Consider the following 11,347-nt stretch of genomic DNA (forward strand, 5'->3'; position numbering starts at 1 on the left):
CTCCTAGTTATATTTTAAAATTATTTAGAACTCACATTTCTGACCACTGTTATTTACTTTCTTACTTATTAGAGTGTGGTTATAGCAAGGATCCTATTGAAAAAAATGTACAATTGTGTGTGTGTGCGTTTGTGTGTGTAAGCATGCTAAGTAATGCAACTTGTGTGGTCCCATCTCCACATCATTGCTTCTAGTATTCCACCATGGTCATATTTCTTTCCCATCCCAGTCCTAGCTTGACGTTCAGATTCAAATCCAACCCCATCTCTTACCTAAAAGCTCTTCTCTATGAAGTGAATACAGCCTCCTCGAAGATCTATAGGGATTAGTGCCCACACAATTAGCTTGGAAATCAATCGTGGATTCTCCAGTGATGGCTTGTTTGTAATTGCCTCGAACTATTAATCATCTCCTTTTCTGTTATGTCCCTTTGGTGCAATGTTGTCCCCGACTCATAAGCTTCTGGAGGGCAAAGACCCTTTCTTCGACTCCACAACACCCAACAAGACAGAATAGCACAGAATAGGAGCTCAGAAACGATGGGCTGATTTGATCTGATGTAATTGGATTGATAGAGTCAGCAAACACATTTTCAAGTATCTGAGTACCATGTGCTAGGAGCTATGCTAAGAGCTGTGGGTAAAGAGATGATTAAAACACAGTGCTTATCATCAGGAGGCGTTTAGAATGGTCAGGATAGTCTGAATACACGCCAGCAGGGTGTGGTAACTAGTCTGCAAAGACGGCCCCAACAATTCCTCCCCTCCGTGTTTGAGCACGCTGCTCCTCATTTAAAGAGTTGGCACTTATTTTTCCCATCCGGTGACTGCCTTGACCAATGTGATGGAAGTGGCATTCTGGGACTTCAAAGAGGACGGGCAGACTTTTCTTCCTTTCATTTGGAAGTTTTGCTCTTGGGACACTCCCTTCCCTCTGAATTTAGCCAGCATACTGTGAGAAAATCGAACCACATGAAGGAGGGGAAAAGAGGCTGAGTTCCCAGACAACAGCCAACACCAAGTGCAAGGCCACATGAGTGAGCCATTTTATTTTATTTTTAATTTTTATTTTATATTGGAATATAGTAGAGTTACGATGTTGTATTAGTTTCAGGTCATGTGAGTGAGCCGTTTATTTTATTTTTAAATTTTTTATTTATTTATTTTTAAAATTTATTTATTTATTTATTTATGGCTGTGTTGGGTCTTCGTTTTTGTGCGAGGGCTTTCTCCAGTTCCGGCGAGCGGGGGCCACTCTTCATCGCGGTGCGCGGCCTCTCACTCTTGCGGCCTCTCTTGTTGCGGAGCACGGGCTCCAGACGCGCAGGCTCAGTAGTTGTGGCTCACGGGCCCAGTTGCTCCGTGGCATGTGGGATCCTCCCAGACCAGGGCTCGAACCCGTGTCCCCTGCACTGGCAGGCAGATTCTCAACCACTGCGCCACCAGGGAAGCCAAAGTGAGCCGTTTTAAATATTCTAGGTGATCCCAGCCTAGCTCACATCACAAAGAACAGAATAACTATTGAGCTGAGCCAGTTCACACTGAGAATTATGAACCATAGGAAAATGGTGGTTGTTTTAATCCACTATGTTTTGCAGGGGGGAGGGGGTTGATTTGCAGCAAAAGGTAACTGAAACACAGGGTCAGAAAGTTTTACCAGAACAGTGGGTCCACAGAGGAAGGAAAAGCATGAAGGAAGCTGAGGAGTGCCCTCAGAGAGTTGACATTCGAGCTGATGAGTAGAAATTCCCCAGGTAGGACTTGAAGGGAAGGGCTTTCCAGTTAGTGACCCCACAGGAGGAAAAGCATGGAGGTGTGAAAGTATGTGACATGTACAGACAACTCCTAGCAGTTTGTGATGGATGACGTGGGAATGCAAGGGGGAGAGCCACAAGTATTTTGAGAGAAATCTGGAAATCCAGGAGCCCGGCTCTGGGATTTATTCTCTACCTAATGGGATACTTGAGACTTTTCAAAACAGAGGACTGTCAAAATCAGATTTTTGTATTAGACAGGTTTCTCTGGCATGAGTGAGAGGTAGATTGCGGGTGGGCATGAGATTGCAGAGAAGGAGAACAAACAGCTGGGAAACTTCTGGGCAGAGGAGGGCAGTGGCAAGGGAAATAGACAGGAAGGATGGGGGGCAAATGTCATCAAGGTGGAAGAGCTCTAGAATTTGAAGATGGATGTGGGTAATGAGGGAAAGAGAGGAGTCTAGGACTCCCAGATTTCACGCTTTGATTCACCATTCTCAAGCCTGGCCATGCAGGAGGCCAAGTAGATAGGGGAGGAAGGTGATGACCTGTGTTTTAATTGAGCCCTGGGAGTTCTGGGACATCAGGAGAAGAGGCCCTGTCAGACAGTGACTACTGGCTTCAGAGCTCAGGGGAAAGGGCTCAATTAACGTGATAGTTTTGATAAAAAGCGTCCAGCTCTTTAATAGGTATTTCTTCTGTTGTAAAGTAGTGATAGTTTAGGGAAGAGTGTGTCTGAAAGACGGCGTGTGAGTAGGCAGAACCCCAGAGAGATGATGTAACCAGGAAGAGAAGTGTTAGGACTCATTTTTCCATTAGCAATGATGGGTTGTGGAGAGCTATAGACATGCTTATCCAGGCTCCTCTGGGGCTAATTTGACAGAATTTGTCTTGAGACCACAATTGTGGGTGTAGTTTGTGGCTGTGAAGGGGTTTTCTCTGTGTGAAACTCACTGGCCCGCCCGGGCTTCAGCTCACTGCCCAAGCACCTGGCGAACTCCCAGCATGAGGCCGAGTGATACGCCAGTCACCCTCATTACATGAAATAGCTGAAGGCTTGCAGCAAGGGGAAATTACTTTGATTTTCTAGAAAAGGTCTGAGAGCTCATCACGGTTCTCTGATTCCAAAGAATCCAACTTTAGACCACAAGGTACTTAACTAGGTGATTATTTTGAAGACAGGTGGAATACTTCTAGGCAGGTATCTAAAGCACTGAGATAAGGAGTATGACGGGCTTTGTGGGTTATGTTGACAGAGCTGCTTATGCCCATTACCATGTACATGGAGAGCTTGATTTGACCCCAGCAGGTAATGTGTGGCAGATGTGCATGCTTGTTATAAATGAAATTTAACTACTTTTAACGGGCCCTGAGAAGAGCAGAGTAGGCATTTGATCTGAATCTTGACCAGCCTATTTACCCTCTTACTTTCTATTTATGTACAATCACCCTACCCTGGGACAATTGTGTTGTTAGCTTGCTTTTTTTTTTTTTTTTTTTGCGGTACGCGGGCCTCTCACTGTTGTGGCCTCTCCCGTTGCGGAGCACAGGCTCCGGACGCGCAGGCTCAGCGGCCATGGCTCATGGGTCCAGCCGCTCCGCGGCATGTGGGATCCTCCCGGACCGGGGCACGAACCCGTGTCCCCTGCATGGGCAGGCGAACTCTCAACCACTGCACCACCAGGGAAGCCCCAGTTTTTTTGATTCTGGCCATGCCTATCCCATACAGGAATATCTGTAAGTTCACTTAATTTGATTACTTAATGTGATTTTATTTTCCTAAATGTCATGGCTTCCCTATGAATAAAAACAGAAGTGATTTCAGAGGTGGAGTCTCCAGGTCACAGAAAGCTCAGTCCCAATCCCGGAGTCTTATCTACGCTCCTCTTTCCAGTCCAGTGCAGGGATGTTTTATCAGTCAGAAAAGGCTACTGAGTGCTTCAGTAACAGATTAGCCCCTCCCCCAAATCTCAGTGTCTTGACACAACGAGAGCTTAATTCTTCCTCCGGGCCAGTGAGGCTAGTGACTGCCCAGGGCACAAAATTTAAGGAGGCTCCTACTCTCAGGGTCAGAAAGCACAGGGTCTTGCTTATACTAGCCGTCCGCCATGCATCGACAGAAGGCCCTGTTCATTATTGCCTCACCAGAATGAGATTGACAGAGGCCTCATCTCAACACATACTTCCATGACCACTGGAGCAGTGGGACAAAAACATGGCAAATCGCACACTGGCTCTTAAAGCTTCTACCAGGAAGTGACATGTGTCACTTCGCTTACATTTCATTGGCCAAAGAAAATCACCTGCTCTGACTTCGAAGAGGACAGAGAAATGCCACCTCACCATGTACCTGGAAAATAGAGAGCTGGAAGTATTAGGGGCACACTCTGAATGATTTCCGTAGTTACATTTACTAAGTTCTCTAGCACAGAGGTCACCGGCACACTGAGCCCGCAGCCGCTGTGCCCGTATCTCTCACAACTTGCAACCTGGAAGTAGAGTGCATTCTGGGGATGGGTAGCTGGTGGACCGTGACTGCTTATGTGTGCACGGGGAGGCCCGTTAGGCTGCTGGGCTGTGCTCCGTAGCATCATCTGATCAGCCGAGGAAGGCTTTTGTAACGTGCTAGGACAGCCCCATCCCTGAAGCGAGGCTCTTCTCTTCCCAGTGTGCCGCGTGCAGCGGCTCTGGTTACTAACGCCTGTCAAATCTCGGCTGTAGAAAGAGCACTGCTCCTCGTTCTCCAGCTCTTAATTTCTTTCAGGCTATCTCTTTTCCATTACTTATTATGCAACTCCAGGAAGCTTTGGGATATATTCTGCAAAGGAGATGTTAATCTAAATAGAGTTGTTCTTTGTCACTTGGGGGAAGTAAAGAGAATCAGTCAACGGGCATTATTTATTATTAGCTGGGGGCTCCAGAAATAACTGGACAAAAATGACAAAGTATAAAATAAGGAGGAAAGACCAAAGCACTGGGCTCTTGCCTTTGATTTTTTATTATGTTTTCCTCTTCTTTAAATGTAAATTAAAGGATAGTTGTAAAATTTAAAAAAAAATCTTGTTTTGTAGTAAACCCTTTCCTAGGAAGTTTGGATTTTTTTTCACACTTAATCAGTTTTCATCAAATACTTCTGATTCTCAGCTTTGGCACACTCATTTTATAGATGAGGACTTAAGAACCCTGGCTGGTTCAGAGACTTGGTTAAAGTCATGAGGTAAATGACTGTAGTTTGAGATCACAGTCTTCTGGTGTTTCCACCTTAGCCTTTAGCTTTTCCTGTGGTAATAAACCTATGGGTTTAATTTCAGCGTGAATTTGAATTTGTTTTTTGGTATTATAGGTAATATTCTGAAGCTGAGATTTCAGTCAGGTTCCATCTGGGTATTTATCAATTATGCGTCATTTATTGGGTTGAACATTTGTGTCGATATTTGGGGGAGAAAAGGGAGTGAAAGACGGAAGGTATCTCAGTTCTACTGAATATGGTATATGATATGAACTTTCCATAAAGCCCTTTGTTTTTTGGAATGTCAGGTCCATGCTGGCCAAGAGTGAGCAGCAGTTGAGCGTGGCTGCCGATCTGGACCCCCATCCATGTTGAATGGGAAGGGTTTAGGCTGACATTTTACTTCATTTCCAACTTCCTGGCTCCCTGGATTTTGAAGGGAGTGATTCAGGGTATCATCAGGGAGATATCATTTTAGCTTTAGACGGGCTAAAACACAATGCCAAGTTTTGGGGAGCGTGTGGTAAGGATATAGAGTGGTATTACCACTTTGGAAAACAGTATGGTAGTTTCTTATGAAGTTAAATGTGCACCTATTCTGTGACCCAGAAATTCTACTCATTACGTAGGATGTGAACTAGAACACACGTACACTAAAAGGCCTGTAAAAGAATGTTCGTGGCAGCTTCATTCATAAGAGCCTCACACTGGAAATAACCAAAATGCCCATCAACAGGTGAATGGATAAATAAATTGTGGTATATTCATACAATTAATACGCAACAATAAAAAAGGAATGAGCCACTGATATACTCAACAACATGTATGAATCTCAAAGATATTGTATTGAGCTAAAGAAGCCTGAGACACACACACAAAATACTGTATATTTCCACTTATATGAAGTTGAAGAACTGGCCAAATTAAGCTATGGCAATAAAAGTCAGAAAGTGGTTGCCTCTGGCAGGGGGATTGACTAGAAAGGGATGCAACGGAACTTTTTAAGATGATGGAAATATTCCTAACTTAATTGGGATGGTAGTTACAACAGTGTTAAACCTCATCAAGTTGTCCATGTAAAGTCTGTGCTTTTATAGCATGTAAATTATGCTTTGATTAAAAAACAGAAAATAAATTCAAGGTATCAGACTTACAGGACCCCTGGTCTAACATACACTTTCCCCAGCTATTCTTACTTATTTCCCTCAGGGAATATTGAAGAAATGTGTCCTCTCCTGTGGTCAGTTGATTCAGAGGATATCAATCCTAACTGTCCCAACTTTACTCTTTTCAAGGGAGAATATAAGAGCTACAATGGGGTCTGAATCACCACATGGGGTTGGCCAGCTTTTGCTTAGCTTATCTCCTGTTAACAGCTCGTGGTCACAATAGTGGCAGGGCACAATTATGGAAAATCTTCCTCTTCATCTACTTAGAATCAATAGAAATACATGATGCCCTGAAAGATTAAAGCCAAACCCCTGGTCATCCAGATGCTGAAAATGGAGTGACCACCTGCTGTTCATCTTCAATGTGTCAGCATGGTTCTGGCAGGTGAAAGAAGCTGCATCAGATGTGGGCAAAGCCATGGTGACTGCAGAGGTAGATGTGCAGAAAGAGGACAGAGGGGAAGGAAGGGTAACAAATAAATATATTCCCTTTTCATGCCACAGAGGATCACATTACAAGCTTGAAATGGCATTGGGTTGGTATCTAGTCTACACTTACTGAAATGTGACACTTGCATGAGGAAAGTAGGAAAATTCCCACCGTTGTCTGATATTCTGCCTTGGAATGCTGTTAAGGATTATGCTTTTCTTTTTTCCTTTTTTTTTGGTCCCCTGTGCTTTCTAATTTTCTGAAAATGAACAACCACTGTTATGACATGTTATTCATTTATATCATGTTAAGTATTTATATTTTTATATACTTATAACTATGAATGGAATACCTTTTTGAAAGGTGGATGTCATAGGTGCTAAAAAGAAGTCTATGTAGTTATTTAAAACTAAGCAATTTTGAAAAGTGAACCTGTTGTGAGTACCCAGACCTTCTTCCCCTTGGGTAGTGAAGCAAGTCTTTTAAAATCAGTGGTTTCCATTTCCTCTAAGATCAGCAACAAGACAAGGTTGTTCACTCTCAACACTACTATTCAACATAATTTTGGAAGTTTTAGCCACAGCAATCAGAGAAGAAAAAGAAATAAAAGGAATCCAAATCAGAAAAGAAGAAGTAAAGCTGTCACTGTTTTGCAGATGACATGATACTATACATAGAGAATCCTACAGATGCTAACAAAACTACTAGAGCCAATCAAAGAATTTGGTAAAGTAGCAGGATACAAAATTAATGCACAGAAATCTCTGGCGTTCCTATACACTAATGATGAAAAATCTGAAAAAGAAATTAAGGAAACACTCCCATTTACTATTGCAACAAAAAGAATAAAATACCTAGGAATAAACATACCTAAGGAAGCAAAAGACCTGTACTCCAAAAACTGTAAGACACTAATGAAAGAAACTGAAGGCAACATAAACAGATGGAAAGATATAGTGTTCTTGGATTGGAAGAATCAATATTGTGAAAATGACTATACTACCCAAAGCCATCTATAGATTCATTGCAATCCCTATCAAACTACCAATGGCATTTTTCACAGAACTAGAACAAAAAATTTCACAATTTGTATGGAAACACAAAAGATCCCGAATAGCCAAAGCAATCTTGAGAAAGAAAAAGGGAGTTGGAGGAATCAGGCTCCCAGACTTCAGACTATACTACAAAGCTACAGTAATCAAGACAGTATGGTACTGGTACAAAACCAGAAATATAGATCAATGGAACAGGATAGAAAGCCCAGAGATAAACACATGCATATATGGTCACCTTATTTTTGATAAAGGGGGCAAGAATATACAATGGAGAAAAGACAGCCTCTTTAATAAGTGGTGCTGGGAAAACTGGACAGCTACATGTAAAAGAATGAAATTAGAACAGTCCCTAACACCATACACAAAAATAAACTCAAAATGGATTAAAGACCTAAATGCAAGGCCAGACACTATCAAACTCTTAGAGGAAAACATAGGCAGAACACTCTATGACATAAATCACAGCAATATCCTTTTTGACCCACCTCCTAGAGAAATGGAAATAAAAACAAAAATAAACAAATGGGACCTAATGAAACTTAAAAGCTTTTGCACAGCAAAGGAAACCATAAACAAGATGAAAAGACAACCCTCAGAATGGGAGAAAATATTTGCAAATGAAGCAACTGACAGAGGAGTAATCTCTAAAATTTACAGGCAGCTCATGCAGCTCAATATCAAGAAAACAAACAACCCAATCCAAAAATGGGCAGAAGACCTAAATAGACATTTCTCCAAAGAAGATATACAGATGGCCAACAGACACATGAAAGAATGCTCAGCATCACTAATCATTAGAGAAATGCAAATCAAAACTACAATGAGGTATCATCTCACACCAGTCAGAATGGCCATCATCAAAAAATCTAGAAACAATAAATGCTGGAGAGGGTGTGGAGGAAAGGGAGCCCTCTTGCACTGTTGGGGGGAAGGTAAATTGGTACAGCCACTATGGAGAACAGTATGGAGGTTCCTTAAAAAACTAAAAATAGAACTACCATATGACCCAGCAATCCCACTACTGGGCATATACCCTGAGAAAACCATAATTCAAAAAGAGTCATGTACCACAGTGTTCACTGCAGCTCTATTTACAATAACCAGGACATGGAAGCAACCTCAGCGTCCATCGACAGATGAATGGATAAAGAAGATGTGGCACATATATTCAATGGAATATTATTCAGCCATAAAAAGAAACGAAATTGAGTTATTTGTAGTGAGGTGGATGGACCTAGAGTCTGTCCTACAGAGTGAAGTAAGTCAGAAAGAGAAAGACAAATACCGTATGCTAACACATATATATGGAATCTAAAAAAAAAAAAAAAAGGTTCTGAAGAACCTAGGGGCAGGACAGGAATAAAGATGCAGACGTAGAGAATGGACTTGAGGTCACGGGGAGGGGGAAGGGTAAGCTGGGACAAAGCGAGAGAGTGGCATGGACATGTACACACTACCAAATGTAAAATAGATAGCTAGTGGGAAGCAGCCGCATAGCACAGGGAGATCAGCTCGGTGCTTTGTGACCACCTAGAGGGGTGGGATAGGGAGGGTGGGAGGGAGACGCAAGAGGGAGGAGATGTGGGGATATATGTATATGTATAGCTGATTCACTTTGTTATAAAGCAGAAACTAACACACCATTGTAAAGCAATTTTACTCCAATAACAATGTTAAAAATAAACAGGGCTTCCCTGGTGGCACAGTGGTTGAGAGTCCGCCTACCGGTGCAGGGGACACGGGTTCGAGCCCTGGTCTGGGAAGATCCCACATGCCGCGGAGCAACTAGGCCCATCAGCCACAACTACTGAGCCTGCATGTCTGGAGCCTGTGCTCCACAACAAGAGAGGCTGCGACAGTGAGAGGCCCACGCACCACGATGAAGGGTGGTCCCCGCTCGCTGCAACTAGAGAAAGCCCTCGCACAGAAACGAAGACACAACACAGCCAATCAGTCACTAAATAGAAATGGTGTAGAATTTTAAAAACAAAGAAACAAACAAACAAAAACTCAGTGGTTTCTTTGAAAGGTTCACTTCAAGTTTGGTTTTGTCTGGCTTTTGTTACATCATTGACCCTCAACAGATTGCACCTCCCAGTATTCATGCCCTGTGTAGTCCCCTCCCACACTGTCTGTGGGCTTGGCCATGTGACTAGCCTTGGCTAATGGGAAATTAGCAAGCGTGACGCAGGCAGACGCTTGGCCATGTGACTAGCCCTGGCTAATAGGAAATTAGCAAGTGTGGTGCAAGCGGAAGCTTCGTAATTGCTTGCGCTTCGGGGCTTGTTCTTTTCGAATGCACCTCTTAGAACCCAGCCACCAAGGTGTGAGAAAGTCCAAGCAGCCATGTGGAGAGTCCTCCATGGTGGACCAAAAAAAGCCCCCGGCCAACAGCTGGCCCCAATTTGCCATCTGTGTGAACAAGGCTAACTGGTGAACGGATCCTCCAGTCCTCGGTGGAGCCTCCCCAGCTGATTCCATGTGGAACAAAGATGAGCCGTCCCCATCAAGCCCTGCCCAAACTGCAGAATTGTGAACATGTGAGTGATGGTTGTTGCTTTTCATGGTTAAGTTTTGGGGTGGTTTGTTACCTATGAATGAAATAGTACCTAAGCTATTTTTGTATGTATTTTATCTAGGTGTCTGTCACCACCTAAATGTAAGTTGGCATATAGATTTTAGCTCTGTCAGGTAGTTCGGAAACTCTGTGTTGAGAAAGATTCTGAGAGTGCATCCTGGTATAGCAGAACAGTATGCATGTCCCTCATTTAATCCCTTCTCCACACAGCAGTCAGAGTGATCTTTTAAAAATCAATGTGATCGTGTCACTACATTGCTTAAATCCTCCTGGGGCTTTCCGCTGTACTTAGAGTGAAAAGCGAACTCCTTATTCGAGTTTGCAAAACCCTCTAAATACTGGCTTTTGCTTGATTCCCCTTCAGTCTCTTCTCACATCCCTCTCCCACTTAGCCCCTCACGTTGTCCAGCCTCATGGGCCGTCTTTCAGTTCCCTGAACACGCCAAGCCAGTTCCCACCTTTGCATCTTTTTACGCATGTTGGATGTTCTCTCTGCCTGGAATGGTCATCACGGGACTGGCTTCTTATCGTTCGGATCTCAGCTTAAATATCACCCCCTCAGAGAGACTTCCCTGACTATGGGGATGAGTCACCTGTTGCTGTAATAATATTTCATAACAAACCACCTCAGAGTTCAGTGGCTTAAACCAACAAGCATTAATCTCACATCCACAGGCCCGTGAGATGACTGGGGCAGTCCTGCTCTAGCATCTCAGTCTAGGGTCCAAATTAATTCACGTGGCCAAGCATCAGCGGGGAGGGAAGGTGCTCTTCCCATGGAGGGAGTTCTGTGTGGAACAGTGAGCTCGCCGACCACACTCTCAATTCTAAAGCAGCCAGCCGTCAGCACTCACCTTCATCTCACCCAATTTTAATTCTCTGCAGATGATTGATTACCCTCTGATATTTTTGTGTTTATTTATTATGTTTATTGTCTGTCTCCCCCTTGTTAGAATAGGTGTTCTGTGAGAGCACAGTTGTCATTTGTCATCTTCAATGCCGTGTGCCCGCACATGGAACAGTTTCTGGCTGAGTTGAGGTGCCTGATAAGAACAAATGTTAGCTGCAGATACTGGTAAGGGGAAAAGGAATTGGAGAGCCAATTATCTTTTTTTTTTTTTCCAAACCCAATC

Source organism: Aethalodelphis obliquidens, unplaced genomic scaffold (assembly GCF_003676395.1).
Source record: "Aethalodelphis obliquidens isolate GAN/ISIS:26980383/991018 unplaced genomic scaffold, ASM367639v1 scaffold98, whole genome shotgun sequence".
NCBI lineage: Eukaryota > Metazoa > Chordata > Mammalia > Artiodactyla > Delphinidae > Aethalodelphis > Aethalodelphis obliquidens.